This window comes from Somniosus microcephalus, chromosome 17, assembly GCF_052327205.1.
Source record: "Somniosus microcephalus isolate GS21.2 chromosome 17, FLI_Smic_1.0, whole genome shotgun sequence".
NCBI lineage: Eukaryota > Metazoa > Chordata > Chondrichthyes > Squaliformes > Somniosidae > Somniosus > Somniosus microcephalus.
The window spans coordinates 30,777,663-30,801,950 of record NC_141003.1 but is presented as its reverse complement, the minus strand read 5'-3'; the positions used below and the strand labels follow the sequence as shown (position 1 = coordinate 30,801,950).

General features: G+C 45.9%; 1 long non-coding RNA gene across 4 annotated transcripts in view; it reads left to right on the top strand.

Moving 5' to 3' along the window:
- The window catches only part of LOC147105612 (uncharacterized), a 556,421-nt gene that overhangs the window by 421,293 nt on the left and 110,840 nt on the right, over positions 1-24,288 (top strand). For all 4 annotated transcript variants that reach the window (XR_015081530.1, XR_015081529.1, XR_015081532.1 and 1 more), the window contains 2 exons: positions 1,528-1,653; positions 17,426-17,561. This is a non-coding gene — a long non-coding RNA (uncharacterized LOC147105612). The remainder of the gene's footprint in view (positions 1-1,527; positions 1,654-17,425; positions 17,562-24,288) is intronic.

Sequence of the window (24,288 nt, the reverse complement as noted above, 5' to 3'; positions counted from 1 at the left end):
TTATACACTTTGGTAGGAAAAATAAAAAAGCAAATAATTTAAATGGAGAGAGATTACAAAATGCTACAGTTCAGAGGGACCTGGGGGTCCTTGTGCATGAAACACAAAAGGTTAGCATGCAGGTACAGCAAGTAATCAAAAAGGCAAATGGAATGTTGGCCTTTATTTCAAAGGGGTTACAGTATAAAAGCAGGGAAGTCATGCTACAACTGTACAGGGTATTGGTGAGACCACACCTTGAGTACTGCGTACAGTTTTGGTCTCCTTATTTAAGGAAGGATATACTTGCATTGGAAGCAGTTCAGAGACGATTCACTAGGTTAATTCCAGAGATGAGGGGGTTGACTTATGAGGAAAGCTTGAACAGGCTGGGCCTAAACTCATTGGAATTTAGAAGAATGAGAGGTGATCTTATTGAAACATATAAGTTACTGAGGGGGCTTGACAAGGTAGATACAGAGAGGATGTTTCCCCTCGTGGGGAAACCTAGAACGCAGAGGCACAATTTTAGAATAAAGGGTCACCCTTTTAGAACTGAGATGAGGAGGAATTTCTTCTCTCAGAGGGTCGTAAATCTGTGGAATTCTCTGCCCCAGAGAGCTGTGGAGGCTGGGTCATTAAATACATTTAAGGTGGAGATAGACACATTTTTGCAAGATAAGGGAGTGAAGGATTATGGGGAGTGGGCGGGGAAGTGGCTTTGAGCCCAAGATCAGCCATGAGGGTCCAAGTGGCCTATTCCTGCTCCTATTTCTTATGTTCATTGTTAATCTACACTTGGTGGAAATTTAATTGAGAGAATTGAGGCTAATCACTAAGAAATAACATTTTAGTCGTGTCTCTCCATTGGTTTTTTGCTACCTGAAGCTTGCTTGTTAATGACCGTCAACATCTCTGATATGTATAATTTAACAGCATTTGGCATCTGTCCACTTTTAATACAATATTGAAAAGCCTGCATTTCTAAATTTGAACTTACCAGACAATAGAAGGGATAATTAGTGCAATGCGCCTTCTAAAATCAAGTGATATAGAATGACATGGAGCAGGTATTTCCCTTGTTTTGTTCATTGTCACTCGTATGTTAATCAGAAGCAGAAGTATAACCAAGGCCAGGCAATATTTTTACAATAGTTGATGAGAAGTAAGATCAAAAAGCAATTATTAATTTTTTCTATATTGGTCAACATTAGCACCCCTGGCACAGAGCTTTGCCTGATGGAAGTTAATTTCAGAAATTCAGGTGCAGAGGTCAATGCTCTTGATTGGCAGCCCACAGGATTCTGTGGTTGTTGATTTCTACAGATTGTGGAGAGTATTAATCAGGTGCACCAACCTCCAGGCCTGAAATCCTTATATGTGATCGTGTTGGGAGAGAGGTTCTGCAATAGAGGCATTAATTCATAATGTTTATTATCCAAGATATTTTTTAAAAGAAATGAGAATCAAGTACAAATTATTAAGTGTAAGGGGGTGGAGGAAGATTCATTCCTATATTTCATGCTTTGCAATTTCCCCGAATTTCAGGGCACGTGGACAAAAAAGGATCATGAATCTAAGATACGCAGCCTTACTGAACATCATCCCAACCCTGGAACGATAAGAGAAGTTCTTATTGGAGATCACTTTACCACAGAAAGCAACTGTCATCAGGTAATGCAAGAGGGCAAAATGATTTGACACTTAACAACTGGGATTGTGTTACTGGGATCTTCCTAGAACGATGGATTGCACTGTTGCAAAATTAACAAGAAACAACCACGGGAAGTTCACCCTTCCAGGAGAGTGACTTTGGCACATAGTCAGTGTGATAAAAATGATAACTCCCGGGAAGTTATGTCATCACTTCCTGTGAACTATGAACTATGAACTGTGTACATACCTCACTTCCTGTTGGACTGGTATAAATACTGGTCTGTTCAGTATTGTAAGAGGCTTCTACCAGAGGCATGGTAAAGACCTCTCTTGTGTATATAGTGTGTTTATAAGTTACTTAAAGCTTACTTTAAAGTTACTTGATGGTAAGTCTCCTTTTTCTTACATCAATTTAAGTAACTTAGTATTTACACTGACAAATACTCGACCTTCAGACAAACTCGGAAGTTAAGGATCCAGGGAACCACCCATCATGGAGAAAATCCTTAGACCTATTCGTCTGGACTTGGACCCGAATACACCAGCAGCTGGCAGGGTATGGAAGCATTGGTATCGTACTTTTGAGAATTTTCTGGATGAATGTAAAGCGGATGCTCCTGCTAAATTGAAGATACTTGTCAATTATGTGACCCCAAAAGTGTTCGAATATGTTGATGACTGGGATAATTACGAAGAGGTGATTCGGGCACTTAAGAAACTGTATGCGAAGACCCCAAATGAGGTCTATGCTAGACATCTACTGGCCACAGCCCGACAAGGGCCAGGGGAATCAATTGACGAATTCCTGCAAGAACTTCGCAGGCTCAGCGTAGATTGTAACTTTCAGGCAGCCTCAGCTGAGCTGTACCGCCAAGAAATGATTCGTGATGCTTTCATCTGCGGGATTGCCTCTCCATTTATACGCCAGCGTCTACTAGAAAGTAAAACACTTGAGCTACAAAAAGCTTTTGACCTAGCTTGTTCACTGGATTTGGCAAAGAGAAATGCAGACCTCTATCAGCTGCCCAGATCTCGATCTGCTGCTGTAGCTGCAACCAGACAATTCAAGCGGTCTCAGGTGAACCCTATCATGGGGGAATCTAATTCTGATAATTCTGATGAAGAAGAGGAGGACGACCCCACTTTAGCAGCCTCTTGGCAATCTAGGAAGGAATGCTTCTTTTGTGGAGATGCTTTTCACCCGAGGAAAATCTGCCCTGCTCGCAATGCAATCTGCAGTTATTGCGGGGAAAAAAGGACACTTTGCTAAAGTTTGCCTATCAAGGGCCTCTACGAGGGCCAATCCAGCTAAGGCCTACCGAACTGCCCCAATTAGGGCCTATCAAGATGCTCCAGCTAGGACCTATCAAGCTTCCTCTCGAGCTCTCTCCCGAAGAAGCACACCGAGAGCTTTAGCCACTCTCTGTGCAACGACACCAATTACAGCTGCTTGCCCACAGAACCTGTCTCAGGCAGCCACAAAAATTTCAATTAAAGGGCATACCTTAGATGCCTTAATTGACTCAGGAAGTACTGATAGTTTCATTAAGGAACAGATTGTTGCGAAATTGAAACTACATGTCTTCCCATCGGACCAGGCAATTGCGATGGCCCAGTCATCACTTAATACCAGAATCTCCGGCTTTTGTGTTGTTGATATGACACTTCATGGTCGTATGTATCCCTCCACCCGACTTTCGGTGCTCAAAGACTTATGTAGTGATCTCCTCTTAGGGCTGGACTTCCAAAAACAGCATAAGAAACTCACCATTGTGTTTGGTGGATCCAAACCCGGACTTACTATTTCTAATATACCATCTAAATTACCATTTTGTGCATTATCAGCAGCTTCACTTGATGAACCCTCATTATTTGCCAGTATTCCGCCTCAATGCCAACCGATAATAACGAAATCGCGGCGCTTTAATCAGGAAGACCAATCTTTTATTGCGGCTGAAATCTCTCGACTTCTAGCAGAGGATATCATTGAACCATGTTCGTCGCCCTGGCGGGCTCAAGTCGTCATTGTCAAGAACCCTCTAAAACCTCACAAACAGCGACTATGCATCGATTATTCGCAAACCATCAATCAATATACCGACTTGGACGCCTACCCATTGCCACGCATTGATGATATGGTTAATAAACTGGCCGAATACAAAGTGTTCTCAACTTACGATTTAAAAAGTGCCTATCATCAGTTACCCTTGAAGGTCTCAGATAAGCAGTACACAGCCTTTGAGGCTAATGGACGGCTGTACCAATTTCGTCGCCTCCCATTCGGGGTTACTAATGGAGTGGCTGTCTTTCAACGGGCAATGGATGGCCTGGTTAAGCAGGAAAACCTAAGGGACACTTTTCCCTATCTTGATAACATTACCATTGCAGGTCACGATCAACAGGAACACGACTCCAACCTCCAAAAATTTCGGGATGCCCTCCATCGCCGTAATTTGACCCTGAATGAATCCAAATCTGTTGAGTCGCAACCGACCATCAACATCCTTGGCTACTGCGTAGGCAATGGTATCATTAAGCCAGACCCAGAAAGACTTCGCCCGCTCCAAGAGCTCCCGTCACCTAAGAATCCGGCTTCTTTACGTCGGGCTCTCGGTCTGTTTGCATACTACGCTAAATGGATTCCTCATTTTTCGGACAAAATCCAACCCTTGCTGCATGCTAGATCATTTCCACTGGGAACAGCGGCTGTTGCAGCCTTTAACCTTCTCAAAAAACAGTTGGAGAAAGCGGCTCTTCACTCCATTGATGAGAATCTCCCTTTCGTGGTTGAATGTGATGCCTCGGAGGTGGCGATCTCGGCTACTCTGAATCAGGAAGGTCGTCCTGTAGCATTTATGTCCAGGACCTTACAAGGTGCCGAGCTACATTATCCTCCGGTTGAGAAAGAAGCCACAGCCATCATAGAGGCAGTACGGAAGTGGAACCATTTTCTAGCTCGCCAGCACTTTACATTGATCACGGACCAACGATCAGTCGCCTTCATGCTCGATAATCGAAAACGAACCAAAATTAAGAATAATAAAATACAACTTTGGAGGATGGAACTGGCCTCTTTTGGTTATGCCATTCTCTATCGGCCTGGCAAGGAGAATGTGGCCCCGGACACCCTCACACGGGCATTCTGCTCCACTATGTCATCCTCCACTCTCATGGATGTCCACAATGGTTTGTGTCATCCTGGCGTTACGCGCATGCTACATTTCGTACGATCATGGAATCTCCCTTTTTCCACTGGAGATGTAAAGAAAATATGCTCAGAATGCCGGCTTTGTGCGGAATTAAAACCTCAGTTCTTCCGCCCCTCAGATGGTATACTCATACATGCAACCCAACCGATGCAACGACTTAGCATCGATTTTAAGGGCCCAGTGCCCTCTTCAACTCGGAACACATATTTGCTCACCATGATCGACGAATATTCACGTTTTCCGTTTGCCTTCCCCTGCTCCAATATGCTGGTGTCCACAGTAATCTGCTGCCTTGAGCAGGTATTTTCTCTCTGTGGCATGCCGGCTTATATTCACTCAGATCGGGGTCCATCCTTTATGTCAAGGGAACTCAAGGACTACCTCTCAGAACGGGGAATTGCTACAAGCAAAACAACACCATACCATCCCATCGGAAATGGGCAGGTAGAGAGGTATAACGGTATCATCTGGAATTCCGTACGTCTCGCTTTAAGATCTCGGGGCCTACCAGACCAGCAATGGGAAACAGTGCTTCCGGATGCATTGCACTCTATACGGTCCCTGCTTTCTGCAGCCACAAATACTACACCTCATGAGCGGTTCTTTGGATTCCAGCGTCGCTCATCTCATGGGACATCACTCCCGTCATGGCTAACTACTCCTGGACCTGTATTACTCCGAAGATACGTTCGGACGTCTAAAAATGACCCTCTTGTAGACGAGGTCGAACTAACCGATGCCAACCCCACCTATGCAAACATACGATATTCCGACGGCCGAGAATCTACCGTATCATTACGGGATCTGGCTCCCTGCCCACCAGGACCTAGTGGGACATCGGGTGATGGCATTTCACCAGGAAACTCTTGGGACCTATCGGGTACCCCTCTCCAGGATCCTGATCGGACACCAACTAGCTTGGTGCCGGTAGAACCCCGTGCTCAAGGTTGCGACCCTCCCAGTACCGCGCATGAAAGTACTGATCCGCCACAGACCAGCTCTGCACCTCCCTCTGAACAGAGGCAGTCCGACTTTGAACCTATTGGGGCTCGTACTCGAAGCCATGATCTCCCCGACCCTTCACAGGGCAATCCAGGCCACACAGACTCTGACCAATGGCCAACCGCATGTAAGCGGACCAGCGACCCTCTACGACGGGAATCCAAACGGGTGCGACTCTTCCTTGTTCGGCGGCTGCGGACCAAAAGGTAGACCACAGCCTCCTAATCCTGCAGGAGGGAAGAATGTGATAAAAATGATAACTTCCGGGAAGTTATGTCATCACTTCCTGTGAACTATGAACTATGAACTGTGTACCTACATCACTTCCTGTCATATGTCACTTCCTGTTGGACTGGTATAAATACTGGTCTGTTCAGTATTGTAAGAGGCTTCTACCAGAGGCATGGTAAAGACCTCTCTTGTGTATATAGTGTGTTTATAAGTTACTTAAAGCTTACTTTAAAGTTACTTGATGGTAAGTCTCCTTTTTCTTACATCAGTCAGGACCATCTATTTTAAATTATTTTCACTGCTGTCAAAGAGAAGCAGAGTTGACAATGTTATCAGGCTAACTAATTGTGCGCTGTAAGTGTGAAAGTTTTTTGTCAGGGCAATCTTCTATCAGTTTTATTCTCGCTCTGCATATATCTTTTCCACTTTGGAGGGTGTTGCCCGATGCACTCCATGGGGTTGATTATATGGAGCTGAGCAATGCTGCCAGTGCCAGGGGTGTTCAGGTGCCCTGAGAGCCTGTGCAAGAATGAGCTGACCTCAGTTGATAACATGATAAACAATAAAGAAGCAGGAATCGAGAGTGGGGTGGGGGCGGGGGGGCGGGTGAGCTGGAGGCCAAATTTCAGATGCTAGCAGTCAAGGTATGCTAGCTGCCTGTGGAGTGTTAGCAGGATGTTCTGGTGTGTGGAGAGTGGCATAGGGCAAGCGGTCAAGGGTGGTGAGCATGGCATCTGGAAGGGGATTTTACATATTTACAATCAGTCCATCTGGTTTAGCAACCAAATGCGTTTGATGCAGCGAGAGAGCTGCTCAGGTGCTTCAGTCACATTATTGAGAGGAACCGCAACTCACAGATTTTTGCATGAGGGTAATTGCATTGACATCATTTATTGGGATTTTTAAAAGGCATTTGACAAAACTCCTCAGTCAAGGTGAGTAAGGAAGCTCGTAGAACATTTGACAGATTGTCTAGATGGATTGAGGAATGCTTTGGTAAAAGCGAGAGGGTATTGATAACTGGACACAGGTTGAAAGTACACAGGATTCGAGCAAGGTTAGAGAAAAACAGAAATGTTGTAAGAATAAAGTTCAACCACTTAGTATCCTTAAACCCAGGGATCAACAGGTGGTGTGAAAGAAATCCATGAATAAACAATCAGACATGGGCTCTGGATGGAGTGGGCTTGATGGGCTGAATGGCCTTTCTCCACTCCAGATTTTCTTGTGGAAAATGGAGCATTCCATGCAGTGTATTGCTTCATTCAGGCATGATCAGATGACAAGGAAGGAAAAATTCCCATTGCTACAAGAACACTGCACAGTTCAGTTTTTTTAAAACTGCACAATTCTTCATTTGCTGCACTCACAGCCAAGCGTAAACGTCTACTAAAAGTAGGAAACCTTAACATATCGACCCAAACAAAACACACTCTGTGATATCCATAGCAAACCTCCTGCTTTCAGCAGAAGGTGTAATTAGATGGCTGACAGCACATTGCTAAGGGAACTAGCAGGCCCAGCAATACAGTGCGTGTCACGAGATCAAGATAAACTATTCCTGTTTTTATGAAGAGGTAATTAACACATTCTGAGGCTTTTGTTATGTGACTGCAGGTATTACTGGGACACAATACAGGACAAAGGGAACCACTTTACTGAAAATACTGTTTGCAACTGAACCTGTGTGTTGATGCCAAGAATTCAATTCCCATTATTCAAATGCACATTTGTTTTATTTGTTCTATAGATACATATTATGAAATCAGCTTGTGTGATATGATTAACAAACACCTTAATACAAAATTCTGCTGTGTGCTATTTTAATGGAGGCTTTAGACCAAATTGATAGATTAATGCCTCAGTTAAAATATTGGACAAACTAATTTCACACAAACAAGTTAATGTTTCAACCCCGTTCTTTACTGTTCGCTGAGGACGTGCATTCCCAGAAAGAAAGAAATACTTTGCACGCCATCAGGATGTCCCAAAGTCCCCATCCACATCCATGGGGCTGTGGTGGAAAGGGTGGACAGCTTTAAGTTCCTCGGAGTCCACATCACGGAAGACCTCTCCTGGTCCCTCAATACCTCCTCTCTGGTGAAGAAGGCCCAGCAGCACCTATATTTCCTAAGGAGGCTGAAGAGATGTAACCTGTCACCCCTGATCCTCTCTAACTTTTACCGCTGCACAATAGAGAGCATCCTGACGAACTGTATCACAGTATGGTATGGCAGCTGTAGCTACTATGACCAGAAAGCCCTGCAGCGGGTAGTCAAAACTGCCCAACGCATTACCGGCACCCGGCTACCGACCATAGAGCACATATACCAGAAACGCTGTTTACGGAGGTCACGGACCACCATCAAAGACCCTACCCACCCCAGCCACAGTCTGTTCGCCCTCCTGCCATCTGGGAGATGCTACAGATGCATTCGCACCCGAACGACCAGATTTAGGAACAGCTTCTTTCCCAGGGCTGTCATCCTACTGAACTCCACAAATAAACTCTAAAGCCTGCACATCTGCCAATGCACTTTATTATGGTTATGTTTATGTTAATGTATTACAAGACAAATGTATGTTGAATGTTTAAATGTCTTAATCTAAATGTACACTCTCGGGAGCCGCAAGCCTACATTTCGTTGTACTGCACTTGTGCACCAACAATGACAATAAAGTTGATTATTATTATTATTATTATGAAGTACTTTTGAAGTGTAGTCACTGTTGTAATGTACGAAACATGGCAGCCAATTTGCGCACAGCAAGCTCCCACAAACAGCATTGAGATAATGACCAGATAATCTGTTTTTAGTGATGTTGATTGAGGGGCAAATATTGTGCAGGAGAACTCCCCTGCCTATCTTTGAAATAGTGCCATTGAATTTTTTTTACATCCACCTGAGTGGGTAGACGGGGTCTTGGTTTAACCTCTCACTTAAAGATGGCACCTCCGACAGCACTGTAGCGTGAGCTTATATTATGTGCCCATGCCTCTGGAGTGGTACGTGAACCCATGACCTTTTAACTCAGAGGCGAGATGCTAACACTGAGCCAAGGCTGACCCCATCACTGATTTTACAATGACAGTGTCTCTGGATAATTTCCAGAGTGTGTGAAAACATTGTAAATGTAAAAATTGCAATAAGTTTACATTTTTTACACTGAATGGGATAGAAAAAGTAATGTTGGAACAATACTTTCAGATTGACCAGGGCAGCAGAGGACACAGGGGGACTGTTGTGAAGGGGAATTTGGGACAGACAGTGGGAAGTATCTCTTTAAATAGAGAGTGATCAACACCTGGAAAAGGTTGCCAGGGCCAGTGGTTGGGACCAGGATGTTGGACTTATTTAAGAATCAACTAAATGTTGAAATTGGACACAGTAGCATTGATATTCTGAAAGGATAGGATCAAACATGATTGGGGGATAGTTCTTCTGTGAACTGAGTCTGGTGAAATCATCAAAGCATTCTTAGAAATGTATTCATGCTTTTGCGACGCAATGAGGTTGTTGAAGCCCTTTGTTATGGTTCTCAAACTGATCCTGCAGCATGTTGAAACTTGACAAGACAGTCTGGCCTTGTAATTGGGTCCTGGCACAGGTGCCAGCCATCCTGGCGATACCCCCACCAACGTTACGACAGGAGTCTGCCAGATTTTGGGGGTCATGAGAGAGAATGTCAGATTCAGGTTAGGAGACCCAAGAGGTCCCTGTGTACTTTGTAAACTTCGGTGACACCGCAACGCAGTTACATTCTTTACTGTGTCAAGCCCAAGGTGTGTGAGACTGCCTCCCTCAGGGAGTCTCAGTGCTTCGCTCCGCGATCAGATCAGGTTACCACTCTGGATTAATACGGCAACTATAGCATCATTGCGAAGTGGAAACTGTTTTACAACAATGTTAATGTTGTAATGTAAACACACCTTTAAAAATGGTTTTGTTTGAAACAATTGTTTCCAATTCAAACCAAAAGACCCACTGTCTAGAGAAGAGGTGACTGATCAGTAGCCACAAAGTGAATCAACTGCTCATAGAATCTTACAGCACAGAAGGAGGCCATTCGGACCATCGTGCCTGTGCCAGCCCTTTGAAAGAGCGATCCAATTAGTCCCACTCCCCAGTTCTTTCCCCATAACCCTGCAAATTTCTCCTTTTCAAGTAGTGTTGCTGCTGTCACTGATATCTTGTGCTGCGTGCTGGCTGGTGAACTGACTGCGTGGGTCAGTGGCAACAGTATGTGATTTTAATCTTGAAACATAAGTCGCAATTAGTTACAAATGGCACACGGAGGAATTTCTTCTCCAAAAATCCTGAACGTTGCCCACATTAACATAATATATTAAATTGAAGGATTTACTGTTGCAGAAGGTTGCTGTTTTATTCCTGCAGGTGGTAAGGTCTTATTTCACTGCATCCGACTGTAAATCCCATAATTGGGGTAGAGTAGAAAGAGCCCTATTCTGTATTTGGCCAGAACCAGCATAATGCTAACAATGTTACATAAAGTAGAAGTACCTTCCACTCCCCAGATATGACATCTCTTACCTTGATGAGCCAAAAATGTGTCAATTGTTCTACCAGAGACTCACAGCTGATACATTTTATAATGTTTCCTTAATGGGAATGACTGGATCAAGGGGGAAACACTAAGCTCGTCAAAACCTGGTTCTATTTTAGATTTTAAATTGCATCATGATTGCACTGTACAATTGTCTTGTCTGCTTTGCTGAGTTGGTAAGACTCTTCCCTCTGAGTCAGAATATCGTGGGTTCAAGTCGCACTCCAGAAATTGAGCACATAATCTTTGAGATGCAACATTAACCTGTGACCCCCATCTCGATGTTCGGGTGGATGTGAAATGTACCATGACACTATTCCAAAAAGAACATGGAGCTTTCCTGGTATCCTGGCCAACATTCCTCCCTCACCACGACTATCAAAAACATATTAGGGTCAGTTTTTCAAATGTGCAGAAAATCCTGGGGACACACCTGCAATTTCCCAATAAACGTTCCCAATGTGTGAGGCTGCCTGCTGGGAACACACATTTGGAAAATCAGACCTACTAACTGGCCATTCATCCTATCAGCTGATTGTAGAATCTTACTATGTGCAAATTGGCCGCTGTGATTGCCTACATAATAAAATTGACTACGGTTCAAAACTAATGAATTGGTTGTGACACATTTTGCATGTCTTAAGGATTTAATAAGCCACAGTTCTTTCCTATCTAGTCTAAGTAAACTTTCAGTTGGATGCCCCTATTGGATAATTGTTTTTTTTCAATTGTACTGGCCTTTTATTCTGTCACCTTCATTGAAGCAATTCACCTTGAAATTTTGTGTATTCAGAGTAACATATTCTTATCGGCCAAATGATCAAATCAGGCACTTCACTGTTAATCTACACTTGGTGGAAATTTAATTTAGAGGATTGAGGCTAATCACTAAGAAATGAAATTTTAGTCATGTCTCCCCACTGGTCTTTTGCTACCTGAAGCTTACTTGTTAATGACCGTCAACATCTCTGATATGTATAATTTAACAGCATTTGGCATTTGTCCACTTTTAATACAATGGCCCGTATATTCTGATCCCTACGGGTGTACGAGCTGTGTACACACCCATAAGGACATCGGAAATGCTGTCAAGAATGCTCTTGACAGATCGGACGCCTGCCCTGGAGAAGGGCCTCTGCGGCAGAGAGTTCAGCTTTCTGGAGACCCTCTGCCCGTAGAAAACCCTTAGAAATCTTACACCTGGTAAAAGCAGGCATAAGGCCTGCTTTTAACAGCATAAGAGTTGAAAAAAAAGTTTAAAAAAAAATTTCTTCACTCATTTATAATTTTAAAATACTTTTAAAAAGGTAAGTTTATTTAAGCCCGTAAAAAACTTCAATTATTTTTTTCAAAAAATTACATTTTTGTTTAAAATATTTAATTTACTGTAATTTCAACTAATTTTTAAAAGTGATTTAAAAAAAAATGTATTTAACGTTTTACTATGTTTTAAGGGCGGGGGGTGATCTCCATTCATATATTTGACAGGTCTATCTGTCAAGTGTATGAAGGGAGATTCCCTTCTTTCATTGGCTCGCCTGGCCCACGTGATCCCAGGGACGCTTGCGAACCACCTGCGCCCCTGGGATATGAGGCCCTGCGCATTTCGACTGTGGAGAGGCCCAGGATCAGAAGTATAGGCGTCTCGGGAGCCCTCAGATAAGTTCATAGATTTTTCCAGATCGGAGGCCTCCACACGCAGGAAGCCTCGAATCAGAAAATACGGCCCAATATTGAAAAGCCTATGGGGGAGAAATTCGGTATCGCCCCATTTGGGGCGCTAGTATTGGTGGTGCGCAAAGTTTAGCACCAGGCGCAATTTATCACCACCTCGAGCGATATTGGGTAGCTACGCCCCTGAAGGTGATTGCGGCGCTAAATCAGGCGCTGCACGACAGTCTTAAGGCGCTAACCCGGCGGCGCGACGCAATTTCTCCGTGGGCGCGCGCAGCGCAGGTGCTGTCAATTATCGATTTCAGCCAGACACGCTGGCACCGGCCAGCTCTTAAAGGGGCGGATCGATTATCATCTCCAGCCGCACCCTGTGCCTCATAGGCCTCAAACTCAGCGGTAACCTACCTGTGGCGTCAACAACTTCATGATTATGGAGAGGGCCAGGGAGAGAGTGCAGCGCTTCAGCGAGGGGGCATTGGATGCTCTGGTTGGCGCGGTGGAGCAGGTGATCTGTGCTCTACCCAGAGAATGGCAGGAGGCCTCAACACAGCGACTATCGCAGAGCTTGGAGGGAGGTTTCCAACAGAGTCACCTCCAGCAGCATGGTTCCCAGGACTCCTGTGCAATGCAGGAAGAAGTTCAACGACCTCACTCGGGTCGTCAGGGTGAGTGCCTTTTTCAGAATCATCTTCATCCCTCCATCTGGACCTCACTTTATGGGCAGAGGGTGTGCAAAGCCCCAATGGCCAGCTGTCATCCAGCACCCATGGCCCTTTCTGGAAACACACACGCACATTCAGCTCTGTGCATAATGTAAGGGCTAATCGACCATGGGAGGCATGTCATCCCAGATCAGGGCAGCATAATGTAAGGGCTAATCGACCATGGGAGGCATGTTATCCCAGATCATGGCTGCAGGTTTCATCACACCGCGTCCTTTCTCTTGCAGGCCAAGCTGGCCAATAATAGAAGGAAATAGCATCGGACCGGAGGAGGCCGGCCTCACCTGCAGACCCTCACAGACCTGGAGGAGCGAGTCCACCGGATTGTGGCAAGCCGGATGATTGGCCCCGTCGCCTCTCGAGATGCCGACCCCATTGTGGACAGCAATGGTAAGGTCATTACTTTTTTGACCTCTCTCCTTCCACTTGTTCCCCACACCAGCATGCTTTTTCACTCTCGAGCCAACTCAGAGCATTGCAGCACTCATGCATCCCTTGCTGCCACCCTGTCCTTTCGCTAAAGCCACTCTTGAACCTCCCTGCTTTCAGATGCTGCATCACCAGCTCGGGAGGCGGGCCCTCAAGCTGCCAGTGCGAGTGACTCTGGAGGCGATGAGGAGGAGGAAGCCGGACCATCCGTACCACCCTCAGGCGAGCCAGCCCATGTCCAGACTGGGGAGATGCCTTCCCTGGAGGGGAACCAGGGGGGAATGGTCTGAGGAGGATGCAGCTCCAGGACCCAGCGGCCCGGAGGGCGAGTCGGGCCGCGAGTGCTGCTGCACAGAGCGCAGAAGAGGTGCGTGCCCTCGCAGAAATGAGCGCCCAGGCTGGGCTGAGGCACACTGAGCTCATGGCTGCAGTGGCAAGGATGCCCAACTCCATTGAGACACTGGCAAGGAGTGTCCAGGACTTCGGCGCAGCACAGGCAAGGAGTGTGCAGGACTTCGGCGCAGCACTGGCAAGGATTCTCCAGGCCTTCAGCGAAGCACTGGCACCTGCCACACAAGTGCTGCCACGCAGTCAGTGGCTGGTTTCATGCAGACGCAGATTGAGGCCACGTGAACACTGACTGCTGCCACCCTCGCTGGATCGGGCAGGATTCCCCGGGGCCCTCGCCGCGCCACAGCAGGCCAGCAATCTGTGCACCAGCCGATTGCTGCGCATTCTGCGGTGCTACCCCGTCAGACTGCCAGTGTGTCAGCCAACCAGGGAGCTGCTGTCCGCTCTCAGGATGACAGCATTCCTGATGCCACCACTGGCACTTCTCCACTGCAGCTGCCACCACCTGTAGGACAGACTGCTTCCGCCCATGCGGAGTTGGAGCAGTCAGCAGCTGGGCCCTCCAGGCCCAGAGCTGGTCCAGGCCGTACCTCAAGGGCATCTGCGGTCTCAGTTTCAGACAGTCAGCAGGCCTCCCCCAGCCTTGCTGCAGCCACTGGGATCCCACTACGGAGGAGCTGCAGGGCGGAAAGGGGGCAATTCCGCAAGGAAAGCAGATCACCATCGAGGGGCAAAAAGTAGAAGGTGCTGCTAAATTATGTTATTTCTTTCATTCAAGGCCGAGGATGCTGGTCTGAATGTTGGTTATGTTTTGGACATTGTCTCCAGGGTGTGAGAGACAGTTATGTTTTGGACATTGTCTCCAGGGTGTGAGAGACAGTTATGTTTTGGACATTGTCTCCAGGGTGTGAGAGACAGTTATGTGGCAGCCTGTTTGTTTTGCTGTTTGTTTCCATTGCTTTGTCATGCGGGAAGGATACACATTTTGTTAAATAAAGAAGTTTATTTATTCACAATGTCCATGTCTGTTCTTTGCACTAATTGTTGCCTTGACCGGCTTAGGGGTAGCAGAACGGTTCCATTCATGTTCTTGGACTGGCAGAAAGCATTCCCTCAGAGGGGCCTAGAAGCGACTTGCTATAAGCCTCTGACGGACGGCCCTTGCAGTTTGTGCCTCCCTCCCGTCTTGGTGCTGCTGCTCCTCCTCCTCCTCCTCTGCTGGTGCTTCAATGTCTGGTGGCATTGGCTGGGTCCTGAGGATTGCCAGGTTATGCAGCATGCAACACACAACCACAAAGTGAGAGACTCGCTCTGGTGAGTACTGAAGGGCTCCCCCGGAATGGTCCAGACAGCGGAACCGTTGCTTCAGCACGCCAATTGTGTGCTCAATGATGTTCCTGGTCGCTTGATGGCTCTCATTGTAACGTTCTTCAGCAGGGGTGCTGGGTGAACAGAGCGGGGTCATCAGCCAGGGGCACAGAGGATAGCCCGTGTCCCCGAGAAGCCAGCCTCCTGGGTGAGCCGGGGCTTTGAAAAGGTCTGCCACAGAAGTTTGGCACAGGATGAAGGCGTCGTGGCTGTTGCCTGGGAAGTGGGCATTGACAGCGAGTATCAGCTGTCGGTGGTCACAGACCAGCTGCACATTCAAAGAATGGAACCCCTTTCGGTTGCATTCTCTAGAGGCGCCCGTAAAGCCACATGCGTGCAGTCAATGGCGCCCTGCACCACGGGGAAGCCCGCTATCCTTGCGAAGCCCTCTGCGTGCTCTCGCTGCTTGTCCGGGGTCTTTGGGAAGGAGATGTACTGCTGTCTCCTTTTAAAGAGGGCATTAGTCACTTGACGGATGCAGCAATGCACCGCGAACTGTGAGATGTTGGCAATGTCCCCAGTAGCGGCCTGAAAGGAGCCGCTGGCATAGAAGTTTAGAGCCACAGTGATCTTCACAGCCACCGACAGAGATGTCCTGCACCTTAGTTGAGGCTGCAGATCTGGCTGAAGCAGGTGGCAGAGCTCAGTGACCACTTCCTTACTGAAGCGCAGCCTTCGGAAACACTGCTCCTCCGACATGTTGATGTATGAAAACTGTTGGTGGAAAACCCTGGCAGCGTAAGGTCTCATGTGCCGACGTCTGTAGGCCCTCCTCCGTCTGGCCATGCCTGCCACTCTATCCCTGCATCTCTGTGCTCTGTCAATATGATTGAGAAGGACGACGTTCCCATCCAATGCAGCCCCCATAGAAAGTGCGCACTGAAAGTTATGCCGGTTGAGAAGCTTACCAACTGCAAAGTAATGTTCAGAAGGCTAAAGTTCCTCAGCCAGCGCTGGCTCACTGCAGAAATGGCTCTCCGTTTGTCTCTGAGCAACTCTCTCTCTCACAGAAGGTGTGGTCCAAAAATGGCTACCACTAATAATCCAGGAAGAGTTCCCTTTAAATAGCGCTGCCCCAGCCCGACAGCGACTGGAAAACGTTCAAGGTAACCTGTCCTTGTTAGCGCCTGGCGCTAACAAGGGGGGCGCCACTGAATTTCCGGTCTGGGGTGCCCCAACGGCGTTGCTCACTGAAATGACGTCATGATCTGCGTGCGCCGGTGAGCGGGCACAACGGTTTAGCACCGGCGCTAAATGTCTGCTCAATTTGGGAAGAGGCGCAGGGTTCGCTGCGCCCGGGCGCTAGTTGGTTAGCGCCCCACTTCTCGACCTCTTTAGGTGCTAATGGGTGGCGCAAAGAACCGAATTTTCCCCCCTATATTTCTAAAATTGAACTTACCAGACAATAGAAGGGACAACTATTGCAATGCGCCTTCTAAAATCAAGTGATATAGAATGATATGGAGCAGGTATTTCTCTTCTTTTGTTCATTGTCACTCGTATGTTAATCAGAAGCAGAAGTATAACCAAGGTCAGGCAATATTTTTACAATAGTTGATGAGAAGTAAGATCAAAAATCAATTACAGGAACCTCTTTGGTATCCGGCACCGGGATGGTGCCGGTTGATTAAAAATTCCGGATGGCGGAGAGGGTTATCTACCGAGGCTATTTTTAACAAACAAAAAAAAAAATCAAGAAATGTGCAGTATCCCGTTATTGGTAAATCGGAAGAGACTATCGGCAGCGCGGGAGAGTCAGACTCCTGTTATTGAGGTGTTCTGACTTCCGACAGCGCCAAGAAGCCGAGTAGTGGCAGTTTGGAGAACTACCCCCACTGACTAACTCGGCCACCGCGGGAGACTCGGACTTGGCAATATTTCCGGTTATTGAGGTGTTGTTTTCGGAGTATGAATTTTGCCAGTTAATAGAGAATTCTGGATATTTAGGTGCCATTTAAACGAGAGTTCCTGTATTATTGTTTTTCCCATATTGCTGAAAATTAGCACACCTGACAGAGCTTTGTCTGATCGGAGTTCGGGCACACTGACCTCCAGGACCTGAATTCATGATACATGATCATGTTGGAGGAAGTTCTGCGCTGGAAGCACTAATTCAAAGCAGTTATTTTCTAAGATATTTTAAGAAAGAAATGAGAATCAAGTACAAATTATAAAGTGTAAGGGGCAGAGGAAGATTCATTCCTATATCTCATGTGTGGTCATTTTCCTGAATTTCAGGCACTGTGGACAATTGGGAGGAAAAAAAGGTCCATGAATCTAAGATACGCAGCCTTACTGAACACCATCCCAACCCTGGAATGATAAGAGAAGTTCTTATTGGGGATCACTTTACCACAGAAGCAACTGTCATCAGGTAATGCAAGAGGGCAAAATGATTTGACACTTAACAATTGGGATTGTGTTACTGGGATTTTCCCAGAACGATGGATTGCACTGCTGCAAAATTAACAAGAAACAACCACGGGAAGTTCACCCTTTCAGGAGAGTGACTTTGGCACATAGTCAAGACCATCTATTTTAAAGTATTTTCACTGCTGTAGAAGAGAAACAGAGTTGACAGTGTTGTTATCAGGCAAACTAATTGTGCGCTGTAAGTGTGATACAGTTGTGAAAGTTTTTGTCAGGGAAATCTTCCATCAGTTTTATTCTCGCTCTGCACATAACTTCTCTACTTTGGAGGGTGTTGCCTGATGCACTCCACGGGGTTGATAATATGCAGCTGAGCAATGCTGCCGGTGCCAGGGCTGTTCAGGTGCCCTAAGAACCTGTGCAAGAATGAGCTGACCTGTCGATAACATGATAAACATGGCACACCAGGCAGGAATCAAGAGTGTTGGGGAGTGAGCTTCAGGTGGTAGCTGTCAATGTATTTTGACTGCCTGTGGATTGTTGGCAGGGTTTTCTGGTGTGTGGGGAGGGACATAGGTTGAGAGAAGAAGGGTGGTGAGCATGGCATTGGGCGGGGATTTTAATTTTTTTTTTAATTGGGGTCTCTGCTTCATCAAACATTCCAAACGTGATTTGCGCAGCGAGAGATAGCTGTTCGGGTGGTCCAGTCACATTATCCAGGGGACCCCATCTCACATATTTTTGGCTGTGGGTAATCGCATTGGCATATGTACTTGGATTTTCAAGAGGCATTTGACAAAACTCCTCATGCCAAGCTAGTAAGGAAGCTCACAGAATAGTTCCCAAATTGACTAGATGGATTGTGGGCTGCTTAGGCAAAAGAAGGGTGTTCATAATTGGACACACATACACAAGGTTCCTGGAAGGTTAGAGAAAAGCAGGAACGTTGTAAGAATAAAGTTCAACCATTTGGGGTCCTTAAAATAGGGGATGATCATGTGGTATGAAGGAAATCCATGAATGAACAATCAGACATGGGCTCTGCATGGAGTGGGCTTGATGGGCTGTGTTACATAGTTATGTTGGGACTACATTGTACAAGTGTACTAACACTCAAATCAAGTGTAGCAGCACTACGATGCTGGGAAAGTAGTGCGCAGGCGCCGCACAGGCACTGGGAAATATCACTCCGCACCATGCGGCAGGCAGCCATTACAACTCAAATAAAACAGTAGTTTATAATTACAAACTACCGAGTCCAGAGGCGTCTTTACAAAGCACTACAAGCGCTAGAAGACATAACATGGTGGCAGAGGAATAAGTGAGTAAAACTTACGCAAATAAAAACGATATCAGATTAAAGAAAGAAATTTAAAAGTAAACTCTGCAGCGTTTTAACCGCGAATCGTACGGGCAGCTAAAATGGCGGCGTCCAATGCACTGACCGCGAATATGCTCCCCATCATGAACTGGGAAGCTGACAATATCGTGGAAGCTTTCTGGAAATTTAAGCAAAAATGCGAGCTTACATTTAAAATTTCCTGAAAGGCTCCTCCAATGAGGAAAAAGTCAGCTACATTCTACTGTGGGCGGGAGAAAAAGGCTTAGATCTCTATAACAGCTGGAGTTTATCCGAAGAGGATAAAACGAACCCTACGGAGATTTATGAAAAGTTCAGTAACCACCTCGAGCCTAAATCAAACCACCGCATACACAGGTATAAATTCCAAAGCTTAAGACATGAACCTGGTGAAACGGCTGACAATTTCCTGACAAGATTAAAAAACGAAGCCAGCAAATGCAAGTTTACGGAACTAGAAGAAAGGCTGGTAGACCAACTAATATGGGGATCAGCACATACAGAAGTGCAAAAAGAACTAATAGGAAAAGAAAAGCTCGAAATATCAGAAGCCATAGATACAGCGAGGGCTCACGAAGCCACAAGACAACAGATGAAAACGCTGAATACTCATACGGCTGACGTGCGGACAACTCCCGAACCGGATCACAGAGTAGATGCAGTGCGCGAAAAGCACAGCACACAAAAACAAGTATATGACAGTGGGAAGAATACATGTAGAAAATGCGGAAGACAACACGACTACACAGACAGAAGAAAATGTCCAGCGTATGGAACAAGCTGCAACATGTGTGGTAAAGCAAACCACTGGCAAAAGATGTGCAGAGCTAACAGAGAGGGGCTACACACCAAAAGCAGAGGTGGACAGCAGAACCAACAAAAGAAAAACAAAATCCATACCATGGGTGAGCAAGATGACAAAGACTACAGGTACGACAAAGCTCTGAACATTGAAACCATAAAGGTTCTCTTACACGAAACGTCCAGAGCGGAAAGCACCCCAAAGAAAGAATGGTACACTATCATCCAGATTAAAAAGAGGATCGAAGGACAGCCCACAACCATCAATCTAAAAGTAAAGTTGGACACAGGAGCTCAGAGCAACATCCTTCCACTGAGCCTATACCAGAGGATCTTCCCCGAAAACTTGGGCGAAGATAGATACCCGAAAAGAGGATGTTTAAAAGCCAACGTCACGCTGACAGCGTATGGGGGGAGCGAGATCAGACAACTCGGAACAACCTGTATAAAAGGAACACACAAAAGCAGAAACATCAACTGCATGTTCTATGTGACCGACTCCGAGGGACCGGCGATCCTGGGATTAAACAGCTGCGAGAAGCTGGGGTTAATCTCAGTAAATCACGAACTAACAAAAACATCACTGAAAGTTGACAGCAACACCCCACTGGAAAATCGTCCACAAATCATGGACACGAAACATTTGATGGACATGTATCCAGAGTGTTTTGATGACACTGTAGGATGCTTCGGGGAGTTCAAGTACCATATAACAATAGATCCAGAGGTAAAACCCGTCATCCACGCTCCAAGAAAAATACCCATCGAGCTAAAAGAAAAATTATACACCAAACTAAAAGAAATGGAAGAGAAAGAAATAATCGCAAAGGTCACTGAACCCACAGATTGGGTAAACTCGATTGTGGTACGGGAAAAGCCAAAAGGGTGAGGTCTTGGTCTTCTCCCATCTCCTTGCTTTTAATGAGAGCTCTTTTGACTGTTTGGATCTGTCTTTCAATAAATCCGTGTCCCCTTGGGTAATGTGGGGATGAGGTAATTATTTTAAATCCGTAACTACCGAGTCCAGAGGCGTCTTTACAAAGCACTATGAGCGCTAGAAGACATAACAGGCTGAATGGCTTTTTTCACTCCAGATTTTTTCATGTTCTTTTCTAAAAATGGAGCATTCCATTCAGGCGTGATCAGATGACAAAGAAGGACAAATTCCCATTGCTACAAAAACACTGCACAGTTCAGTTTAAAAAAAAACCCCACAATTCTTCATCTGCTGCACTCACAGCCAAGCACAAGTGTCTACTAGAAAGCAGGAAACCTTGACATATAGACCCAAACAAAACACGCTCTGTGATATCCATAGCAAACCTCCTGCTTTCAGCAGAAGGTGTAATTAGATGGCTGACAGCACATTGCTAAGGGAACTAGCAGGCCCAGCAATACAGTGCGTGTCACGAGATCAAGATAAACTATTCCTGTTTTTATGAAGAGGTAATTAACACATTCTGAGGCTATTGTTATATGACTGCAGGTATTACTGGGACAAAATACAGGACAAAGGGAACCACTTTACTGAAAATACTGTTTGCAACTGAACCTGTGTGTTGATGCCAAGAATCCAGCACCATAGGACTGGGTAGAAAAATCCCCATTATTCAAAAGTACATTTGTTTTATTTGTTCTTTATAGATACATACTGTGAAATCAGCTTGTGTGATATGATTAACAAATACCTTAATACAAAATTCTTCTGTGTGCTATTTTAATGGAGGGTTTAGACCAAATCAATAGATTAATGCCTCAGCTAAAATATTGGACAAACAAATTTCACACAAAAATAAGTCAGTGTTCAATCCCATTCTTTACAGTCAGCTTAGCACAGGGCACATGTGCATTCCCATAAAGAAAGAAGGAACTTTCACAACCTCAGGGCATCGCAATGCCCTTTACAGCTAATCAAGTACTTTTGAAGCATAGTCACTGTTGTAATGTAGGAAACATGACAGCCAATTTGCGCACCGCAAGGGCCCACTAGCAGCAATGAGATAAATGACCAGATAATCTGTTTTAATGATGTTGGTTGCAGGACAAATATTGGCCTTGACACTGGGGTGAACTCCCCTGCACTTCTTCAAAATGATTTGGATGAGGGAACCATGATTTGGATGAGGGAACCAAATGTAATATTTCCAAGCTTGCTGACGTCACAAAACTAGGCAAGGTTGTGAGGAGGATGCAAAGCGGCTTCAAGGCGATTTAGACAAGTTGAGTGAGTGGGCAAATACAAGGCAGATGCAGTATAACGTGGATAAATGTGAAGTTATCCACTTCGGTAGGAAAAACAGAAAGGCAGAGTATTTTTTAAATGGTGATAGATTGGGAAATGTTGATGTACAAAAGGACCTGGGTGTCCTTGTACACCAGTCACTGAAAGTAAACATGCAGGTGTAGCAAGCAGTTAGGAAGGCAAATGGTATGTTGGCCTTCATTGCAAGAGGATGTCTTACTACAGTTGTACAGGGCCTTGGTGAGACCACACCTGGAGTACTGTGTGCAGTTTTGGTCTCCTTACCTAAGAAAGGATATACTTGCCATAGAGGGAGTGCAGCGAAGGTTCACCAGACTGATTCCTGGGATGACAGGACTATCGTATGAGGAGAGATTGGGTCGACTAGGCCTGTATTCACTAGAGTTTAGAAGAATGAGAGGGGATCTCATTGAAACATATAAAATTCTGACAGGGCTAGACAGACTGGATGCAGGGAGGATGTTTCCCCTGGCTGGGGGGTCTAGAACGAGGGGTCACAGTCTCAGGATATGGGGTAGGACATGTAGGACTGTGATGAGGAGAAATTTCTTCACTCAGAGGGTGGTGAACCTGTGGAATTCTCTACCACAGAAGGCTGTGGTGGCCAAGTCTCTGAATATATTTAAGAAGGAGATAGATAGATTTCTAGACACAAAAGGCATCAAGGGGTGTGGGGAGAGAGCGGGAATATGGTATTGAGATAGAGGATCAGCCATGATCATACTGATTGGCGGAGCAGGCTCGAAGGGCTGACTGGCCTACTCCTGCTCCTATTTTTCTATGTTTCTAAAAGAGATCCATGGGATTTTTTTTACATCCACCTATGAAGGCAGTGCCTCGGTTTAACATCTGCCATATATTGGAATGCAAGGTGTCTATAACCCCAATCAGAGCATTCATTAGAGCAACTGCAGCAGGGTTTAGGACCTTTGTCACTGGAGGCTCCGCAGCAGATGGTTCTGGAGCAGCCGATGATGGTCTGCAGTCAAACATCACTGTACAGATGTGACAAATGGACTCCTTTATAGTAGCTCCCAGACTTTGCTGGGTACTTAGGTCACATTCCAATGACTGCATGGTTTACACATGTTTGTAGGTCGACCCCGTGAAGTCCAAATTCATGGGCTCACCAGCTGAAGAAAGACCTGAGGTGGACTTTAGACTGTAGGGGCTGGATTTTACTTACCAAAATGAGTTGGGGACGGGATTTCTGCCTTCCGGGTTCTAGTCCCACGCCTAGCGATGTCTGACGGCCAGACGCTATTTTCCCCTGATTGGCCTTGTTAAGCCCTTGCTGGCCAATTAAGGGAAAGCCGGTGTCAGATGAGGTCAGTTGATGACGCTTCATCTGCCGGTTTTCTTAAAGGGACATGAACCATCTATTTTTGACAGATGATTTGACAGTGTTTGACAGCATTGAGGTGCTGTCAAACACTGACAATCACTGTACAAAGGTGAGCCCTTGCATCAAGGCTCTCCAATGACTCGCTCCTTAGGATAAAACAGATGGTAGCTGCAGGTGAGGGTACAGAAGCAATCTGCAACTTCTCCCAATGAGGTGAGGCCACACAAACACTTCAAAGCTTGTCACCTACAGAAAAATCTAAACACAATAAAAATGAATTTCCCAACATTTCCTTACCTCTGATACTCACCAGTGTCCTATTGGACCCTTCACACCACTTCTGCAGCTGTCATCTATACACAAACATTGAAACAGACCCACAGCATGCCTCACTTACCCTGGCAGGGTTCCCCGATGTCCTCAGGGCTGGTAAAATCCAGCCCTAAGTTTCTGATCCCGCACTGCCACCTCTGCTCGCTCCCAATCCTCATGATCTGCAATTCAGCCAGTGTTCCCTCCTACAGCTGATTAACAGAGCATTCCAGTGTGGATGTACCTGTGTTGGTGTCCTCCCAGAATGGAAATATCTGTGCTGGTGGTTGCCACTGTAGGAATTCTCTTTGGAATTCTCTACCCCAGAGGGCTGTGAAGGTTCAGTCGTTGAGTATATTTAAGACAGAGGTCGCTAGATTTTTGGATACTAAGGGAATCAAGGGACATGGGGATCGTGCAGGAAAGTGGGGTCAAGGTAAAAAATCAGCCATGATCTTATTAAATGGTGGAGCAGGCTCAAAAGGCCGAATGGCCTTCTCCTGCTCCTATTTCTTTTGTTCTTATGAATGAGTGATGCATAGTGCTGTGAGGTGCTGGGGACAGTGTGGACATGGCTTTCTGGGGTCTCTTCCTCCTGGACAGCTGCAGGATCAAAAGAAGAACACATGTTAGCAGCAGGATGCTCCTTC